At 43.2% G+C, this 22,373-nt stretch overlaps 1 protein-coding gene across 3 annotated transcripts in view; it reads left to right on the top strand.

Moving 5' to 3' along the window:
* Window positions 1–22,373, top strand: part of SIRT1 (sirtuin 1) — a 149,146-nt gene that overhangs the window by 48,654 nt on the left and 78,119 nt on the right. The gene's annotated exons all lie outside the window — the stretch shown is intronic.

Below are 22,373 nucleotides of genomic sequence, written 5' to 3'. Positions count from 1 at the left end.
TTCAACATCTGATGATAATGAATTGGTTCCTCTTCAGGGCTCTAGCTGTACATATAACAAGCTCCCTGATTAGTATCAGGTACAGTCCTATAAGTCCTTGCCCTACATAGGCAGCTGGATTTTTAGTCTGGTAGAAGCCATAAATAATTGGCTTCTGAATTCTTCCTCGTACTAAACTTAGAACAGAAAGACACAGTTCATAGGTATTACTGACAATTTATTCCCTCTTGTAGTCATCTCTTCTGATCCAGGCTTTCTCCCAAGTTTGGTATTGGCTCTACCCCCAATGGTCCACAGGTTACAATCTTAGACCAATTAGGAACTATATATACATCTGTCCTTCAGATGATAGATAAACTGTTACCAATTATATGATGGGCTTCCAGGTGGTCCCTCTTATCAGGAAATTGTACAGGATGCCTTGCTAATGAGATAGCTAACAAGGATTTCCTCATTCCAGTGTTTTCTATGAAACTTTCCATTGCAGCTTCACACAAGATAGATTGGATGGCTAGTGCGGGTGGACTCAAAATCTTAGTAGTGCACAAATATAACAAATCTGAAATAACATCAGACCTAAATTAGCCACCTATGTTGTAAAGATTTACACACAAGTTCCTCAGAATGCCACACCGTATATTCGTGTGGTAGCCGTCCTCATATGAACATTATAGTGTGTATTTATATTGTTTCATAATATTTCATAATAATTTATAAAGTGCAAGTGCTTAGATAAGATATAATTTTCATTATTAAAGTGTTGCTGCAATGGCAGTTACTTAGCTTTTGAAACTGGGTCTGCCTCAATCCCCACCAATCGGTCATTATGCCATTGTATAGATCCATGGTGAAGCCCCACCTGGAATACTGTGTGCAATTCTGGAGGCTGTATTACTGTAAGGATGTGCTGAGACTGGAGTCGGTCCAGAGAATGGCCACCCTGATGGTCTCAGGATTCAAGGATCTCCTGTACGAGGAACGGCTGGATAAGTTGCAGCTGTACTCACTCGAGGAAACCTTGAGAGAGGGGTGATATGATCGAGACATTCAAGTATCTCACGGGCCGCATCGAGGTGGAAGAAGATATCTTCTTTTTCAAGGGTCCCGCGGCAACAAGGGGGCATCTGTGGAAAATCAGGGGCGGGAAACTGCACGGGGACGCCAGGAAATTCTTTTCACTGAAAGGGTGGTTGATCACTGGAATAGTCTTCCACTTCAGGTTATTGAGGCCAGCAGCATGCCTGATTTTAAGGCCAAATGGGATAGACACGTGGGATCTATTCACAGAAAAAGGTAGGGGAGGGTCATTGGAGTGGGCAGACTAGATGGGCCGTGGCCCTTATCTGCCGTCTATTTCTATGTTTCTATGACTCGTGTTCATTTATGCCATGTAGGCATTTAAACATCTCTATCATATCTCCCTTCTCCCGCCTTTCCTCCAAAGTATACAGATTGAGATCTTTAAGTCTGTCCCCATATGCCTTATGACAAAGACCACACACCATTTTAGTAGCCTTCCTCTGGATCGACTCCATCCTTTTTATATCTTTTTGAAAGTGCGGCCTCCAGAATTGTACACAATATTCTAAATGAAGGTCTTACTAGAGTCTTATTCCTCCTTTTTCCTACTGGCCATACCTCTCCCTATGCAGTCTAGCATTCTTCTAGCTTTTGCTGTCACCTTTTCAACCTGTTTGGCCACCTTAAGATCATCACATACAATCACACCCAAGTTCTGCTCTTCTGTTGTGCACATAAGTTCTTCATCCCCTAAACTGTACCGTTCCCTTGGGTTTTTGCAGCCCAAATGCATGACCTTGCATTTCTTAGTATTAAATTTTAGCTGCCAAATTTCAGACCATTGTTCAAGCTTTGCCAGGCCTTTCTTCCTGTTATTCACACCATCCTGGGTGTGTACTCTATTACAGATTTTTATATCAGCAACGAGGTAAATTTTACCCAACAGCCCTACAGCAATGCAGTTTATAAAAATGTTAAAAAGAACAGAACCTTGAAGCACACCACTATTAACATCCCTTTCTTCAGAGCGATCTCTGTTGATCACTACCCTTTGTCATCTTCTACTCAACCAGTTCTTGACCCAGCCTGTCACTTTGGAACCCATCCCAAGGACACTCAGTTTATTTATTAGACGTATGTGTGGAACACTGTCAAAGACTTTGCTAAAGCCATCCATCTGGCTTCGTCTGCTGTGATTAAAGGAAAGAAAATTATCAAGTAGACCTGATTTTACCTTTTTTTGTTTTGTTTTTCTTTTAAGTAAGACTATATCTTTTTATTGGACTAACTGGCAGTCTGGAATGGGCCATATTCCCTCTGTCTTGAATATGCCATGGCGATAACAGCTACCACTGGGAAAATAAGAGCTGTCACTATTACAAGGCATGCTTTTGGTGTAAAAATGGCTGTAGTATATTTTGATACTGGGTAGTCTGGTGAGAGATTAAAATGCAGGAATGGCTCATGAATGACTTGAGCTAGCAGTAAAATTTTGAAATCGACAGAATATGCTGTAGTTATAGTGGTGTAGTTTGTATAGGAGATGCTATGTTAGAAAACAAAGCTTGGAACCTGCTTTACTACAAGGCATAATAACGTGGCTAAAGGCAACCTCCAGTAATATTTGTGATCCAGAGCTAGCAAATAACATGGGGGAATATGTCTCCGTCCCCATCCCTGTCCCGTCCCATCCCAGCAAGTTCTGTCCCTGTTCCTGCTTCATTCCTGCAAGCTCTGTCCTCAAACTCTGGGGTGGGGACAGGGACAAAACTTATGGGGATGGAGATAAATCCGACAGGGACAAATTTGTCCCCGTTTCATTCGCTAGATTCTAGACTGATCACTAGTTAATTGAAAGAAAAAGAAACAAAGTTTTTCACCAGCAAAAATGAACAGATGTAATTGTTTTGCCTCATGAATCAACTTAATGGGGGATATTTTATAACAAGATGGCTATGTAAAAAGTCCAGAAGGCAAAATAGGTATCTAAAAAACAGACTCCCTGACCCAACTTCAGTAGCATGTAAATGCTCATGCACATATTTATACCGGCTCTCAAAAGGTATAAGTGTATATATGTTTACTTATCATTAAAAGCAGATGAATCCAGAGACTTGTGCATAGTGTTAGCATCTACCAGCAGGTGGAGACAGAGAGCATTAAACTGAGCTCTGTCACACAGGATGGCATGCTTCTTGGTTAGCCAACATTCTCTTTCTCCTGCAGGAGAGTGGATGATCTCTCACAAGCTCCTGGTCATCTTTGCTATTTTTGCTTTAATTCTGAGTTCCTTAATTCAATTGAGCTGGGGGTATTTAGGCTAAGCAGTGCCTACTGTAGAGGGTATACTTGGTGGTGCCAAATCTCTCCAATACCTCATCCTCTCTCCATGCCAGTGGCCCATTCGCCTTTCTCATAAAAAAGGGCATTCTGTAGCATCCTCTAGTCTGGCATACCTGAATATTACGCACTCCTACCAGCAGATGGAAACTGAGAACTACTGAGCTTTGACTTAACCTATAAGTGGGCTGTGCAGTCCTCTGGAAGCCAGTCTGTTCTCAGTCTCAGAGATAGTAGATGTGGTAAGCCTTTGCAGTCTCCCTGAGGTTTTGGTTACTTTCTGGGGGTGAATTTGCTATTGATTTTTGTTTTGTTTTTACTGGCTTCTCTCAAGTCACATCCAGGCGGTTGGGTCCTTTACCTCTCCTAGATCATAGATCCTTTTCTTTGGGGTTTGATCTAGTTTTTTAAAAAAACCAAACAAAGCCTAGGCTTGGCTGCTCTGCTTGTACACAGAAGGCCAGTCTGGAGAGCCTGAAAGGTCTGCCTGCTATATAGCCAAATGAGCCATAGGAAAAGTAAAATAATAAAAATAAATTGACTAGAGGGAACAAGAGGCATTCTTTCAATCTGCTCCTCGCAGCTGACAGTCTCTCCCTTCAGTATTTGGCACTGTATGCCAGTTTTCTTCTCTCCGTAAGGTGTCCCTTTCTGTGCCAGAGGGAACATGAGCTTGCACCAGAAGCACTGCACGGTTTGTCAGTGTCGAGCGCTAGGGTCTGCACTTTATGTGCCGGCTGCTACTCCATGGCCTTCTGTTAACAGCCTTCGAGTCTGAAAAAAGTGCCTTTGCTGAGTTCCTCATGTGGGGACTTGGCAGGTATGTACACTGAGGGGGAGCAAATTTTACTGGCGGCTTCCATTTCAGCGGAAACCGCTGCCATTTTAAAATCTTTATTGGGGCTTGCCTCCTTAAAGTGGTCAGCTGTTGTCTTCTTGGAAGTGGATTCCCCCACACCAATATCGTTTTGGCCTCATATATATGTGGGTCTGTTGTATCATGGATGCAGCAGAAGAAAGGAATGGGGGACGCCATGGAGGACAAGTTTGATGGGATGTAATTATAGGTTGCTGTGGCCCTAAATGCACAGAGTTGGCAACCACCTAGGGGAGGGGTGGAGCCATGTGTCCTCTTTTATCTATCTATCTATCTATCTATCTACACACACATATACAGTACCCTTGCGAATGTCAAAAAAACGCAAATACGATTTTTAGGCAGGGGAGACTGGAGAGGGCAGCCAGAGCTGTATGCTCCAACCGCCCCGCCTCTTCCTGTACTAAAATCGGGCCTCACCAATCAGGAGCTGCGTGTCAAATCAGCTCCTGATTGGTGAGGCCCGACTTTTAGTACAGGAAGAGGCAGTCGGAGCATACAGCGAGTGATTTCCTTCACTCGCTGGCACTCCGGCTGCCCTCTCCTGCCTCACCTTCATGGTTGGAAAATACTGCGAATGACCGAGACCGCGGACTGCAAATTCACAGGGAAGCACGTGTATGTATGTATATATGTATGTGTATATATATGTATGTATATCTATCTATCTATCTATCTATCTATCTATCTATCTATCTATTTGCACACATGGCCTCACCCCTTCCGTAGGCAGTTGCCAGCTGTGTGCAGTTAGGGCCATAGCAAGCTATAATTACTCCCCATGCGACTTGCCCTCCATGGCACCCCCCATTCCTTTATTATGCTGCGTCCATGATACATCCGACTTTGTTACAACATAAGAATAGCCTTAAATGGATCAGATCAATGGTCCATTTAGACCAGTATCCTGTCATCACTGTGGCCAATCCATGTCACAAGTACCTGACAAAAATCCAAATAGCAACCACATTCCATGCTACCGATCCAGGGCAAACATCTGTCTCAATAGTGGACTTTTCCTCCAGGAACTTGTCCAAAACCTTTTAAAACCATCTATGTTAACCGTTCTAGTGCAATAGGTGTATCATTCTGGATTGACAGGTATTATCACAGTGCTTGTGAGCTGTGCAGAAAGAATCTACTTGAGCTCTGCTGCCCCCTTCAGTTTTTCCTTGTGCACGTGAACTCTATCTGTTTTATTTCAGTCTTTTTGCTATTTTATTGATGGATTTGGTACACGGAACTCCCCTAGTTGAGGGTCTAGTTCTGCTTGCGTGGAGAAACAGACTGAAGTCTGCAGCTGACAGGGCCTATTCCTCTGTGGTACTTGTTGGAGAGCCTGTAGAAACCTTTTTGATCTTAGAGTCCTTTCCTCTTGTAGCATTGCTCGCCTACTACATCATAGGGGCTTGAGCGTAGGCTGTCAGGTATCCGTAGGGGGATCAGTGGGATTCCACAGGGTACCAGCTGATTTTCACCTTCCCCCTCCACCTTTTCGTGTCCGTGGGAGTTTGCAGCTCAGACATCGGTCCGACTGGCAGCCTGAAGATTTCAGCATTGGAGGAACAGTTCCATTGAGGCAGTGATTTCTTCTCACAGATCCAGCTACCTATGGAGCTGAGGCAGGCTGCAGCATGTTCATAGCACAGGTCACAATGAGTAAGGCAGTGACAACCTATGAAGAAAATACAGGGGGTCTTTAAAACCTTTTTTACTAGGTTTCTGCCCCTTCCTTCAGGTTACCCATCTCTAAAATCCTAAAATTGCTGGGTTTTAATTTTAATTAAAGTGTTTTGGAGCTCTGTTTGACGCCAAAATGTTGCTGCTGCATCCATCTCTTGATTTCCCTTTTTTAAAATAAGTTCCCTAGAAACTTCAAATTTCCTCGTTTTGTCTCATCTTTTTTGCCATCTTTTGGCAGAGATGGAGTCCTTAGGCTCCTTTACCCCTAATTCATGCCAAGTGTGCACTAGATGGGCTCCCAAAGAGCGTCCTTGCGCCACGTGCTATGCAGCAAGTGAAAGAGGGGAAGGAGTGGTCAGCTTAGTCTCCCCTTTGCTCTCTAGGGCTGAGGAACCGTCAGGGGTCCATTGGTTGTGAGTAAATCCCATCTAGAGCCCTGGAATGGTGATCATCCAAAATGCAGGGGTGCAGAGACTGTGGAGCCCAAGAGATGCAAACTGAGTCATCTAAAGGAGACTAAGATCTGTCTTAATATGGTATGTTCTCCAGAATTTGTCAGTGTAATGTGGAGAACTTTCTGGATAGCCAAACTCTTCAAGGGACGTCTGGGAGCGCTTCAGAAGTCGCTTCCAGTGGCACATCTGCCTCAGTATCAAGAGGCTGGCCAGGATCTGGTAGACCTTTCCAAGGGGAACTCAGAGGATGAGGGGCATATTTTTATGCTCTTATTGTCCCAGAGCAAGCCTTCTCTATCAGGAGTAGCAGGGTTGCAGGCAGATGCTTGTGCACTAAATACAGTGGTGACTCTCGATCAAGGGGATGATGTCATGGTCTGCTGGCTGTTCAGACCCTCAGCTCTGTTAGAGCTTTATTGCTGACTCACTGAGGGAGTTAAACGTGAACTCCAGCAGGCCCCCTCTGTTTCCTGCTCTATAATGAGCAGAATGAGAGCCCAGCTGTCTGTTTTGCCTGGCATCCTGATATCAATATATTGGTCACAGAGCATTGGGATGCTCCTGAAGGGTCCATTAAGGTAGCCAAGACTATGGCTCATCTTTATATGATGGCACAAGAGTGTCAGCAGTTGTTCACTCGGCCCAAGGTAGATTTCTTGGTAGTGCAAATAACCAAGTGCAGGTCCGTACCAAGTGAGAGAGGCTTGGTATTAAAGGATATGCAGGATTAAAGCGTGGATGTGATTCTTAAAAGAAAGACCAAATGAGGATGAATAAGTTTACTGAAAATGCTCCCAGGAGCAGCACCCAACGCGTTTTGCCTGTGCAGCTGCTTCAGGGGCATATAATAATAATAAAATATATAAACGTAAATACAGTAAAATCCAGTTGACTTAAAACAAATTAAAAGATAAAACAGAAAAATACTTGTCATTAAAATCTCAAAAGGAACATATCAAGAACCAATTCAAAGGATGGCTTACGTAACTGAAGTTAAAAATTGCTTTTGCCATCAAAAGTGACTAAAACTGGTATCCAGCGTATGCTTAAAACACCCCACCCCCCTTATAATAAAAAGAATGTTGAAAAACTTCCAAAAAAACTACTTTGAGAACTAATTCTGGTGAAATAAAAGTCTTAAGAAAGGTTTTAAAATTTACAAAAAGAGTGCAGCGGCAAACTTAGAGAGTCCTGAGTTTGTGAGTATCAACCAGACAAACTTGCTCATGCAGGCACACAAATGTACCAGGTGTCTGATTTCACACATACTATTAGGTAAAAGTTAGTTTAAAACACTCTAAAGTAATTCTAATAAAATACAGGATTACAAAAGGTATCTAAAATTTACAGATGTCCAGCAAGAAGCTTTGTGAGTGTCAAACAGACTCTTGCTCACACAGCCAAACTTATGTGTCAGAAGTCTAATGTCACATATACTAATATAATACAACTGGGTAATTGAATAAATTGAATATTGTTCCAAAGGAAATGTAGCACAAACAGCAAAAAAGGAACATTTATTCTAACAAGATGGTGCAATGATTGATTCTATGAAAATTTATAAAAGGGTTTTTCCCTATGCTGAGTTATTTTACTCTACTTTTGGATTCTAAACGCCATTTTTGAAACTGTATTAATAACTATTATTGTTCCTTTTTTGCTGTTTGTGCTACATATACTAATATGTCAGGAGTCTGTTGTCATGCAAACTAATAAATGAAAGTTAATTCAAATCACTTAAAAATAATGTCAAGACTGGCACAATCCTTAAAGTTAAGATATGGTTAAAAATCAATAAAAGAACTGGAAAATGCTAAAAAGTTAAACTAAAAAAAAAAAAAATCTAAAAATGATCAAAGGAAGTGTCACCTAAAATGCAGATAAGTATGTGGATTCTGCAGGACCATGATAAATAAAAACAGCAAACCAAAAACAGAGGGCCAAAAAACATAGGTAAGACATCTTAAGGGATGAAACAACATCTTAGATCATGGTAAAAACACATACATAGAAAATTATGTGCATATATAAAGAAGTAAAAATGACTAAAACATAATAAAGAACTAAAAACATAAAAGTAATGGAGAAGGTATCAAATTGGAAGTCACGAAGCACATCGAAGATAAAAACACCTCCTAAAAAGATAGCATAATCTATTTCCTGGTTAAGCCCATGTGGGTTGACAGTGTTGAATCTATATGTAAACCTTTGTTCAGTTTGTAGGAGCAATTTTCCACAGCCCCACCCCTCCATGAGGAAAATAGCATGCTTAAAGCAAATAAGGATAAGTCTTCAAAAATGTGTGCTTTCGAAATGCAAAGTTTCACCAGTGGCTTCTCTGACAGAACTTTTTATTGCACTTTTATGTTCAGAATCCGTTTGTTCAGTGGTCTGATAGTTTTATCAATGTACAACAAATTGCAAGGGCAGATAGCAATATAAACCACCTGAGCACTCTTACAGTTAGTGAAATCACATAGCTCGACTTTTTTTTCCTGTAGTGGGGTGAATAAATACCTTTATTTTTAAAATGCTGCATGCAATGCAAGTGCTGCACTTTATAGTGTCTTGCAGGTCCATGAATGACTGTGATGGTATTCCTTGGAAGTGCTGCATGAATTAGCAATTCCTTCAAATTTCTTCCTTTTTTATGATCCACCATGATTTTCTTGCCCTTGAAATATTCAGTAGATTGCACAATATGCCAATGTTTGCTTAAGACCTTTGATGTCTGCTGACAATCTTCTCATTAGATGTTTCTTCCTTGGTATCAACATCTCTTCCCTCTTTGCAGCGGCAGCTTTTCTATAACCAGTTGTGATAGCCTTCATGGGATACCCTCTTTTCATGGAAACGTATTGTAATATCCCTTGCTTGTTTCTCAAAGAAAGTATCTTTGAAGCACAATCTCCTCCTCAAGAATTGACAATAGGTAGGTTCTCTTTGAGTATACGATTATGGCAACTTTTGAAATCCAAATATTCACAACAGTTGATTTTCTATATAAGTCACTATGAAAAGTCCCATTTAAAAAAAAAAAAAAAAAAGCATATTTATATCTAAAAATGGAATGCACCTCACATCTGATGACATCTGAAAACGAAGTTTGGTATCAAAACAATTGAGACTTGAAAGAAGTCTTCAAGTTCTACTTTGGCTCCTTTCTAAATCAAAAGGACATCATCGATATACCTTCACAAAATAATATTATGATGAAAAGTGGTCTCTTGAAAAAAAATCTCTTCTCAAAGTCAGCAACATATAAATTTGCAACTGATGGTGCCATGGCAATGCCCTTGATGGTAAAAAGTATGTTCAAAACAAAAATAGTTCATTTTTAGAGCTATCGACACTAATTATACAGTAAATTTAACTGGAATACGAGGATGGCGGTTCTCTTCCTTTAATGCTTGTCACATCTATCTACTAGAAAAGATGATATCAAGGTAAGAACCTAATCTTTTTTTACCAAACCTTCCCCATCTTCCAAATGCTCTGGATGCTAATGCTAAATCGGCCTCTGTTCCCCTTTTATCGATATGGCTTCCTTACTCTCTGCACCCCCAAGCAAACATACTATGCTTATGAACCAACACTTAAGACAGTAGAGGCTCTGGGTTTCACTTATTACCAAGTTTACCATCAATCCATACATTCATTAAGGATAAAGAAAACATTATGTTGAACAAGATCTGAAAAGTATTTTTTTAATCCATGCAAAGACTGAACACACACTAACAAGAAATTTTAAAAATATATATTTCAGGAAAGCTTTGGCAGTCATTTACAAGGCAATTAATCACTAGTTACTTATGACCTCAGGTAGAGACTTCTTAAAACTAATTTTGCTATAGGTCCATCTTAATCAACTCAGCACCTAAAAGACATATACTCTAATAAGTGCCTGAAACTGACAGGGGGGGGGTCAAAGAAAAAGAAATCTAACATTATGCTAACAGCCATAGTATTACATCCGACTGCTCAAAGAAATAACTTTCATACGCTACTAATACAAATTACCCAAGTAATAAAGCTGTTATCTTTGAGCGAACTTAATAATCGGATGCACAGAAGCTGTTGATTCCCCTTTCCCGTGAACTGCAGAAGGCTATTTCTGTTTAAGAGCTTGAGAACTCCTTCCTTTCTGCAGTGGAGCACAACACCCTCCTCAATTATTTCTTCTGCAAGCAAACTCAGAAGGTGTATTTTATTGTGCTCTGTTTCTTTTTCTTTATTGTTTTTATTTTGTTTTCGCTGGATTTCTGAAGTTCTTCCTGGCTTCAGTGCTCTGAGGTTCTCTGCTCAGTTATACTCCACCAGGGAAAGGAGGCAGTCCCGCGTGGGAGGACTGCTACTCCCAGGACAATATCTCAAAGTTCTTGCGGAACCAGCCTGCTTTGGGTCTCTTCAGGAGCTCAGGGTCCTATCCCCATGGGAGCAGCTCACCTGCTGATTTGGGCAGAGGCTTGAGCGCAAGCTGTGTAGCCCTTGTGTAAGAACCTTAGGGGTATCAGGGAGCTGGCTGCATAATTTCTCCCCCTCTTGCCTTGTGAAGAATCCTGGTGTTGGGAGTAGGTGACCATGGTTCATTCGGCCGGCAGCCAGAAGATTTCCTTTCACAGTTGAGGATCTGAGGAATTTCTGAGGCAGAAATCTTTTTCCTGCAGCCAGGCTCATTCAGACAAATGAGTACCTGAAGTCACAGTGAGTACTCCCATTATTCCCTAAGGGGAGCATTAAGGAGTCTGAAAATTTGGAGTTTTGTGGTTTCTGGGGGTAGTACTTGGGTCCCCCTTCTCTAAAATCCTAAAAATCACTTTTTTTTTAAATTTTTGCATGTAGCTCTATGGCCCGTTTTTGGTGTGGGTTTTTTTTTTTGATGATGGCCATCTTGGATTTCTAGCAGTCTGATTTTAAACTTATTTTTTCCTTTTTCAAAGCCACTTGTTTTGACAAGTGACTGCTTCTGATGGATGCCCAGACCTTTCTAACCCCAGATCGTGCATTGGTTGCACAGAATTACCAGTTGAAGAGTAGATGTGTTCCTTGTGCCATGGAAGGAAGGGGCGGGAGCTTTGGGCTCGGCCCCCAGTCAGTCCTCCAAGGCCTTGGAACCCCTAAAATCCTAAAAGAACCAGTCAAGGAGAAGAGATCCTGCTCAGGTGAACTGATCAACGATGGGGCGAAACGCAAGCGTGTGGTGGCAGAAAATGCATCTCCTCTTTTCCAGTCTGGAGTAGCGCAAGGAGCTTCAGGTCCCCCAATGAAAGGCTTCTCAGATTTTGTCAGCCTATTATAGAAGGCCTTTTTAAAAGGACCAGGAAGTTCTGCGCTGCCTATGGATGTGCCTGCTCCACTTAAGAACATAAGAACATAAGAAGTTGCCTCTGCCGGGTCAGACCAGGGGTACATCTCGCCCAGCAGTCCGCTCCCGCGGCGGCCTATCAGGTCCATGACCTGTAAGTGATCCTTTGTCTAAAACCCTTTAATCCCCATTTTTCTTCTATCTGTACCCTTTCATGATCCTATCTCTACCTCTGTCTATATCCCTCAATCCCCGTATCCTTCAGGAACTTGTCCAATCCCTCTTTGAATCCCGTTAATGTACTCTGTCCTATCACATCCTCCGGTAGCGCATTCCAGGTGTCCTCTGAGTGAAGAAAAATTTCCTAGCATTGGTTCTAAACCTGTCCCCTTCCAATTTCTCCGAGTGCCCCCTTGTTCTTGTAGTTCCCAATAGGCTGAAGAATCTGTCCCTTTCTACCTTCTCTATGCCCTTCATGATCTTGTAAGTCTCTTATCATGTCTCCTCTGAGTCTTCGCTTCTCCAGGCTAAAGAGCCCCAGCCTTTCTAGCCTCTTTGCGTATGAAAGGTTTTCCATACCTTTTATCATTCTTGTCGCTCTTCTCTGAACCCTCTCAAGTATCCATGTCCTTCTTTAGGTACGGCGACCAATATTGGACACAGTACTCCAGATGTGGTCGTACCATCACGCGGTATAGCGGCATGATGACTTCCTTCGCTATGGTTGTAATACCCTTCTTAATAATACCCAGCATTCTATTTGCCTTCTTCGAGGCTGCTGCGCATTGTGCTGTTGACTTCATTGTTGTGTCCACTAGTACACCCAAGTCTCTTTCAAGGTTACTTCCCTCTAATCTCCCCGTTTGGTAGCTGAACATCGGGTTCTTTTTCCCTATATGCATGACCTTGCATTTCCCTACATTGAAGTTCATCTGCCATTTATTCGCCCACTCCTCCAGTCTGTTCAGGTCTCTTTGTAGGTCCTCGCATTCTTCTGCAGTTCTAACCCTGTTACAGAAAAGAGAGGCAAAAGTAGAATATAGGACCAGGTCTACATCGGTCAAAATGGCAGTTAGGGAGGCAAAACTTCGAGTGGAAGAAATTCTGGCAAAAAACATTAAAAAGGGGGACAAATCCTTCTTCAGGTATATTAGTGACAGAAAAAGGAACACAGGCAGGATAGTACGCCTTAGAAGACCGGACAGAAGTTACGTGGAAGCAGATTCCGATAAAGCCGAACTACTGAATGAATACTTCTGCTCAGTCTTCACCTGTGAGGCACCGGGACACGGTCCGCAGTTGAAGGCAACACAAAGCACATAAGACCCGTTTCAGAATTTTGAGTTTACACCAGGTGAAGTTTACAGTGAACTGGCAAGACTCAAGGTGAACAAAGCCATGGGACCAGACAATTTGCACCCAAGAGTGCTCAGAGAATTGAGCGATGTCCTGGCGAAACCGTTGGCTGAGCTATTCAATCTCTCCCTAAGTAAGGGGAAAGTTCCCCTGGACTGGAAATTAGCTAATGTCGTTCCTCTGCATAAAAAGGGTTGCAGGGCAGAGGCTGCGAATTATAGACCGGTGAGTCTCACATCAATAGTGTGCAAACTCATGGAAACACTAATTAAAAGCAAATTGGACACGATCTTGAATGAAGGGAATCTTCAGGATCCCAGTCAGCATGGATTCACCAAGGGCAGGACCTAGGGTCAGCTTCTTTGACTGGGTAACAAGAAAGTTGGACTTGGGAGAGTCTTTGGACGTCGTGTACCTGGACTTCAGTAAAGCTTTTGACAGTGTCCCATACCGCAGGCTGCTAAGCAAGATGGAATCGATGGGATTAGGAGAGACACTAACTGCATGGGTCAATGATTGGCTGAGTGACAGACTTCAGAGGGTGGTGGTTAATGGTACCCTCTCTAAAACATCGGAGGTGACCAGTGGAGTGCCGCAGGGCTCGGTCCTGGGTCCACTCCTTTTCAACATATTCATAGGGGATCTGACTCAAGGGCTTCAAGGTAAAATAACACTATTCGCCGATGACGCCAAACTATGTAATATAGTAAGTGAATGCAGTTTACAGAATTATATGGTGCAGGACCTGCTTACATTGGAAAGTTGGTCCTCAACCTGGCAGCTAGGCTTCAATGCTAAGAAATGTAAGGTCATGCACCTCGGAAGCGGAAATCCATGCAGGACGTACTTCTTGAACGGAGAAACTTTAACTAGGACTTCAGCAGAACGAGATTTAGGAGTAATCATCAGTGCAGACATGAAAACTGCCAATCAAGTGGAGAAGGCTTCATCTAAGGCAAGGCAGATATTGGGTTGTATCAATAGAAGTTTCGTCAGCCGAAAGCCTGAAGTCATAATGCCGTTGTACAGGGCCATGGTGAGACCTCATCTGGAGTACTGTCTGCAATTCTGGAGGCCACATTACAGTAAAGATGTGCGCAGAATTGAATCGGTTCAACGGACGGCTACCAGGATGATCTCGGGGCTCAAGGGTCTCTCGTACGAAGAGAGACTGAACAAATTGCAGCTCTACACTCTTGAGGAACATAGGGAGAGGGGAGACATGATCGAAACATTTAAGTACCTCACGAGACATGATACGAAAATTGGCCTTTACTATCGTCCCCCAGGACAGGCGGAGGAAACTGACTCAGAAATGATGGAGGAAATCAAACAAGAATGCAAGACAGGAAATGTAATTATATTGGGAGACTTCAATTTCCCAGGGATAGACTGGAAACTAGCAACCTCCAACTGCGGCAAGGAGGCCAAGTTCCTGGAGGTGCTAGGGGATTGCTTCCTGGAACAAATGGTAAAAGAGCCGACAAGAGGCAACGCCACCTTGGATTTGGTCCTAAATGGCCTCACGGGACCGATAACAGAAGTGGAAGTCGTGGTTCCACTGGGAACGAGTGATCACAATGTAATCAACTTTAAACTTGACATCGGGAAAGGGAAACATGCCAAAACCTTAACCACCACCTTAAACTTTAAAAAGGGTAAATACGATCGCATGAGAGCCATGGTAGAAAAACGACTCGAGAAGATGGTGGACAAACTTGAAACGGTAGATCAGGCATGGTCCCTACTGAAAAATACTATCACAGAAGCACAAGATCTCTACATTCCGAGGATTTCCAAAGATCGGAGAACAAAGAGCAAAAGAGAACCGGCATGGCTTACCATACAGGTGAAGGAAGCCATAAAAGAAAAGAAGGACTCTTTCAAAAAATGGAAATGCATAAAGACAACCGAAGCCTGGAACAAACATAAAGATGATCAGAAGAAATGTCACAAGGCGGTGAGGGATGCCAAACAGGAGTATGAGGAAAAAATAGCCCAGGAGGCCAAAAACTTCAAGCCCTTCTTTAGATACGTGAAAGGGAAAAAACCTGCAAAAGAGGCAGTGGGACCCCTGGACGACCAGGGAAGAAAAGGGTACATCAAGGAAGATAAACAAATCGCAGACAAACTAAATTCCTTCTTTGCGTCCGTCTTTACGAAGGAGGACACCTCAACAATACCTGAAGCGGAGAAAGTGTTTGCAGGAGAAATAGAAGACAGCCTCACCACAGTTGAAGTGGACTTAGACCAGATATACTATCAGATCGACAAACTTAAAAGTGACAAATCCCCTGGACCGGATGGAATTCACCCGAGAGTCTTAAAGGAATTGAAGGTTGAAATCGGAGAGTTATTGCAAAAACTTGCAAACCTGACAATCAGAACTGGACAGATACCGGACGACTGGAGGATAGCGAACGTCACGCCAATTTTTAAAAAAGGATCGAGAGGGGAACCGGGCAACTATAGGCCTGTGAGTCTTACGTCTGTCCCCGGCAAGATGGTTGAAGCACTGATCAAGGATAGCATAGTCTGGCACTTGGACGCACACGACTTGATGAAACCCAGTCAACATGGATTCAGGAAAGGGAAATCATGTTTGACGAATTTACTCCAATTTTTTGAGACTGTGAACGAGCAAATTGATAGTGGGAAGCCGGTGGACATAATATACTTGGACTTCCAGAAAGCGTTCGACAAAGTTCCACATGAAAGACTTCTCAGGAAACTACAAAGCCATGGCATAGAGGGGGATATACAAAGGTGGATAGGCAAATGGCTGGAAAACCGAAAGCAGAGAGTGGGCATAAATGGGAAGTTCTCCGACTGGGAGAAAGTGACTAGTGGTGTACCACAGGGCTCGGTACTTGGGCCGATCCTTTTTAATATTTATATCAATGACCTGGAGGAAGGAACAACCAGTGAGATCATCAAGTTTGCAGATGATACAAAACTATGCCGGGCAATCAGATCGCAGGAGGATAGAGAGGAACTCCAGAGCAACTTGTGTCGGTTAGAAACATGGGCGGAGAAATGGCAGATGAAGTTCAATGTGGAGAAATGCAAGGTAATGCATTTAGGCAATAAGAATAAGGAATACGAGTATACAATGTCAGGTGCAACTCTGGGGAAGAGTGAACAAGAAAAGGACCTGGGTGTACTGATAGATAGGACCCTGAAGCCGTCGGCACAATGTGCGGCAGCGGCAAAGAAGGCAAATAGAATGTTGGGCATGATAAAGAAAGGAATCTCGAGTAGATCGGAGAAAGTTATAATGCCGCTTTATAGGGCAATGGTCAGACCACACTTGGAATACTGCGTCCAACATTGGTCTCCCTACCTAAAGAAGGATATAAAACTGCTGGAGAGGGTGCAGAGACGAGCAACAAAACTGGTGAAGGGTATGGAGAAACTGGAATACGAGGATAGACTTATAACACTAGGATTGTTCTCCCTAGAGAAAAGGAGACTGCGTGGGGATATGATCGAGACCTTCAAAATACTGAAAGGAATCGCCAAAATAGAGCAGAGAAGATTATTTACATTGTCCAATTTGACACGGACTAGAGGACATGAAATGAAGCTAAGGGGGGACAGGTTCAGGACTAATGTCAGGAAGTTCTGCTTCACTCAGAGAGTGGTTGACGCCTGGAATGCCCTCCCAGAGGAGATTATTGCGGAATCGACCGTCCTAGGCTTCAAGAGCAAACTAGATGCATATCTCCTTAAGAGAGGCATATAAAGATATGATGGACTATAAATTACGCCAGGGTACACCTGGCAGGGCCTCCGCGTGCGCGGATCGCCGGACTTGATGGACCAAAGGTCTGATCCGGAGATGGCAGTTCTTATGTTCTTTCTCAAGGGACCCTCGGCCACAAGAGGGCACCCGCTCAAATTCAGGGGCGGAAAATTTCATGGCGACACCAGAAAGTATTTCTTCACAGAGAGAGTGGTTGATCATTGGAACAAGCTTCCAGTGCAGGTGATCGAGGCAGACAGCGTGCCAGACTTTAAGAATAAATGGGATACCCATGTGGGATCCCTATGAGGGTCAAGATAAGGAAATCGGGTCATTAGGGCATAGACAGGGGGTGGGTAAGCAGAGTGGGCAGACTTGATGGGCTGTAGCCCTTTTCTGCCGTCATCTTCTATGTTTCTATGAGTTTAGTGTCATCCGCAAATTTTATAACTTTACACTTCGTCCCCGTTTCCAGGTCATTAATAAATACATTGAACAGCAGTGGTCCGAGTACCGACCTCTGCTGAACTCCAGTCCGAGTAGTGACCCTTCATTCCAACCCTTTGCCTTCTGCCTGCCAACCAGTGTTTAACCCATCTGTGTACATTCCCTTCCACCCCGTGGTTCCACAGCTTCCTAAGTAGCCGCTCATGGGATCCTTCTCCCAAATAGGTATCCCTGCCTCATGGCACTCTGGCTCCCAGTGTCAGTGACCCTTCAGAGCAGGATTGGGATGATTTGAATTCCCTTTCCATGCCTTTATTTTCGCTGGGCTCTTCTGCGACTGTGGATGATGTGGGATCCCTTTAGGGGTCTAGTATCCAGGGACAGGTGCAGCGGTAGATCACGGTGATGATCCCCTCCATGTGTGATTTTTCAGGTCGACTTTAGTCTCCCATGTCACTTCTGACATCCTGTCTATACTGAAGCTCGATGCCCAGTAACCCTCCAACTCGCAATGCTCCGTCAAATGCGGCACTGAAGCACAGGCAAACTTTTTTCCGGCTCACCCGAATATCACCTCATTGGTCACTGACCAGTGAGAGAATCCTGAAGGCTCACTTAAGGTGGCCAAAGCTATTTCTTGTCTCTGTTATATGGCTCTGGACTTCAGCAACTGTTTATCCATCCGAAGGTGGACTAGTGGTGCAGGTGACCAAGCACACCTCCCTTCCTAGTGAGGGTGGAGTGATGCTGAAATACGCCCAAGATCGTAGGCTGGATGCAGTTCTGAAGAAACAGTTTGAAGTGCTGGCTTTGGGTATCCTCCTTCGTAGTGTGCACCTGCCATACCAGACTGCAGACAAATCCCTCGGAGCTTGGGATACCTATCCCCACATGTTTATGGAGAGTGTGGAGTATGTTGCTTACTCCATTTTTGGCCCACTGGATGCTCTGGATCAAACAGTGGGAGGGTGACTCAGCAACCCAAGGCCACTCTCAGCAGATTATCTTTCAAGGGGCAAGATGCTGTTTGGCAAAGGGCTAAATATCCTCAATGGCCAGTGTGGCGGATGGCCGCATTAAATCCCTCCCAGATAGTAGAAGCCTTCGGCCTGCCAGAGGCAATAGAAGGGATTTTTGTACCTCCAGGAGGATTCACCAGTTTTCCTCCAGCTTCTCCTCTGAGGCCCTTTAAGAGGGCCAGACAGAGATTTGGTGGCTATCAGCACTAGCAATCCACGGGTTCCCATGGTGGCTTGGTCTCCTCATATCAAAGGGCAGCTGTCAGCAATCAGTGGCAAATGGAAATGACTGCTGGGTACTGGACATTATCAGAGAGGAGCATAGGATCAAGTTTTATTGGCTCCCCCTCCAGATCTGTTCCTTGACTCCCCATCCAAACGGCTGAAGAAGCAGATCAGAGTCAAAGCAACAGTGCAATGACTCTTAGACATTCATGCCTTAGAATCAGTTCCGGAAGAAGAATAGGGATTGGATATATACTCCTTATACTTCATAGTGCCCAAGAAAGGCACAGAAGATTGGAGGCCCATTCTGGATTTGAAGTCTGTATATGAGACCCTGAGAGTACCCCACTTTTACATGGAAACGGTCTGCTCCATCATAGTGGCTGTGGCCCCGGGAGAGCTCGGTGACTTTCTGGATTTGACTTGAGGCATATCTTCGCATCCCCATCTTTCTGGCTCACAGGAGATATCAGAGATTTAATGTGCTTCAGTGCCATTTTCAGTTTGTGGTGCTCCCCTTCCATTTGGCCACAGCCCCCCCCCCCACCCACCCCGCACTAATCATCTTTCCAAAAAATTCCTTAAGCAAAATCTTCCAAAGAAACACTTTTCACAAAAAACAGTGATGAATAACGTACTACTTTAAAAAAAAAATGGCAAACATATACAAAAACCTGTGTGTGATGTAAATTTCAACTTCCATTCTTTTGTTCATTACTAACTGATCTTAAGTCTTTATTCTTTCTTCCCTTCAGACAACAAATGTTGTTTAATCTGATGAGTACAGATAGACTATATTCAATTCAACCTCAAATACTAACATTCTCAAGATGCTCATATGTCAAAACACGCAAATGTAGATGTGTATATGAATATTCTGAAAAACTATTTTCAAGTTGTGAAACACTATTCTACAGAAAAACTGAACAATCCAATTTGCTATTAAGCTGCATGGGTTCTAAGCTGTTTAATAACTGATCTATTTAGCTTCTTTTCTCTGTAATCTGTTTATTCTGTCACCACCCCTTATATATTTGGGTTCCATATCAATGACACAGCATTTCAACTCAGTAAACTTATGTTTCGCGTCACACGTCACAATGTTGCACAAGTGGCTCGGTTCTTCTTAAACATTTCAAATTCGATTTATGCTCTCTCATTCTCGTCTTTAGATTTCTTGAGTAGAGAATGATACAGGGACAAATTTCTCCCCGTCCCCATGGGAACTCATTTTTCCATTCCATCCCAGCAAGTTCTTTTCCTGTCTCTGCCTCATCTGCACAAGCCTCAAACACTTTAAAATCATAAGTGTTTGAGACTTGTGTAGTCAAGACAGAGCTTAGAGGAATGGGCAGGGACAGCGACAGCAACAAACTTGCATGGTCGGGAAAAAATTTGTTCCCGTGTCATTCTCTAGTCTTGAGGTCATACCTATGTATAGCTTTTTAAAAATTTTTTATTTATGCATTTCAAATCAAACATACAAAAATCCACTTGTTACAGCAATACGGAATATCAGTATAAATATTTCCAAGAAAAATCTGTTAATTAAACAATAGGATAATAAAACAAACTGCAAGAAAAACAGAAAAAGGGAGAACCCTTATTCTTTTACACGTAATTTGTTAAAACTCTTCCTTAGACCTCTATTAAAGCCCTGAGAAACAAGAAAATTAATGAGACAAGGAGATCTCTTATTTGATTTAACAAATCATGAAACAAATCTAAAGAAAAGGCTTAACAAAACACACAGCACTTAGGGCTCCTTTTATCAAGCTGCGCTAGCGGTTTAACGCGCGTAATAGCACACGTTAAACCGCTGGCCGCGCTAGCCACTACCGCTTCCTCTTGAGCAGGCGGTAATTTTTGGCCAGCGCGGAGGTTAGCGCATGATGAAATATTGCGTGCGTTAACCCTGCTAGCGCGACTTGACAAAAGGAGCCCTTAGTGTATTTAGTTTAAAACTTTCTTAGTGTCCAAGGAGCAGTTCCGGTGCAAAAAAAAAACCCACATACTTAGTCCCAGCATATCTGAGGAGACATTTACAGGGGTAACTGAGTAGAAATGTAGCTCCCAGTTTTAATACTTAATCCCGCATAGCTAGAAACATCTTTCTGCGGTCTTGAGTGACCTTTGTCACATCAGGATATATCCAGATTTTTTGTCCCATAAATAGACTTTGTGAAGCCTTCATTATTGTGTTCAAGTCCTGCTCAAACACTAAAGAGATTATCAATGTTCCGCAGTATTCAATTTTTTCTGGGAGCTCTCTAATATATCAGTTATATTATTTAAATCAATTGATTGTGGATTATCAGGTTGATTACTAGGCAACTTTTCTAGATTCCTAGATAAATAGTAAATTTTATTTACTGGTGGCAAAAGTTCAGAAGAGAATTTCAAATTCTCTCTCGGGTATTTTTTGAACATATCAATTGGTGAAGAAAATGCCACTTTAGGAAAGTTCAGTAGGCATAAATTAAGACGCCTATTATAATTCTCCAACTGTTCAATTTTCTTTTGAAGAAAAAGTCTATCTTTTACCACATTAGAAGAAACATGTTGACGTGAGGAAAGCTCTTTTTCAATATTTTCAAATTTTGAATTAGTTTCTAGCTTAATATTTTGAACCGAGGTTGTCAAGTCATTAGGTTTACTCACGACTTTTAACATGTCTCCTGCGGATTTTGTGGAAGGAGCTTCCAGCTTCTGGAGCAATCTCCATATACAGTGGTGCCTCGCATAACGGCCGCCTCGCACAGCGGACGCTGCGCACAACGAACTTTATGTCGTGATCCGTATAACGTACTTCGTTTCACACAACGAAGTCGCCCGAGCTGCATCCTTCCGGGGTTCCTGCGGGGTTGGATCGCAGCGGGGTTGGTCGAGGGTAGTCTCCTTCTCCTTACCTGCCCTGTTGCAGCACACAGCCGAACGGAAATCTTCCCGATGTCAGCGCTGACGTCGGAGGGAGGGCTTAAGCAAAGCCCTCCCTTCCTCCGACGTCAGCGCTGACATCAGGAAGACTTCCGGTCGGCTGTGTGCGGCTGCGGCAGGGCAGGTAGGAAGAAGGCAATGGCGAACGAAAGAGGGGGGAGGGGGCGGTCCGCCCCGAAGAATGTGCACAGCTGGTCAGGTCCCCCGATCGACCGACAACAGGCCCGGCCGACAAACCTCCCTGCCCTGTAGCCACGAATCTAAATTACCTCTTACAGCAGCTTCAATAATCCAGCTGCTGTAAGAAGGTAATTTAGATTCGCGGCTACAGGACAGGGAGATTTGTCCGACCGGGCCTGTTCTGTTGTCGGTCGGGTGCAAAAGCGCCACAAAGGTGGAGGCAGGGAGGGAGGAAAGGTGGAGTAGAGAAGAAAAGACGCTTAAGGGGGGAGAAGGCCGCTGAAAGCACATGTTGCAGCAGGGGATGAGAGGGAGGGAGAGAAGGGGAAATATTGGACAAGGGCAGAAGGGATGCTAAATCATAGGGTGACAGGCAGAGAGAACAACAGGAAAAAGAGTGGAAGCAATCTTGAACCCTGAGGGTGAGGGCAGAGAGAGGTGGTGAGATGATTGATCATGGGGAGAGGGACAAAAGGGAATAGAGATGGGATAGGAAGATAGTGGAAGTAAAAGGACAGGGAGATGTATGTTTTTAGATGTATCTAAATAAAAATAATAACAAAAAATTTATCTTTTTTATGTCATCTTAGCATATTTTATGCTGCAGAACGAATTATTTTTTTTTACATGTATTCCTATGGGAAAACGCGTTTCACATAACGAACGTTTCACATAACAAACTTGCTCCTGGAACCAATTAAGTTCGTTGTGTGAGGCACCACTGTATTTTGAAGTGTCGCTGACGACGAGGAGTCGGTTCCATCCACTTCTTGATAGTTAATTG

The sequence above is a fragment of the Geotrypetes seraphini genome, chromosome 4, assembly GCF_902459505.1.
Source record: "Geotrypetes seraphini chromosome 4, aGeoSer1.1, whole genome shotgun sequence".
In the NCBI taxonomy this organism is placed as follows: Eukaryota; Metazoa; Chordata; class Amphibia; order Gymnophiona; family Dermophiidae; genus Geotrypetes; species Geotrypetes seraphini.
Note: the sequence above shows the minus strand (reverse complement) of the source record. Positions and strands in the feature narration are given on the sequence as shown.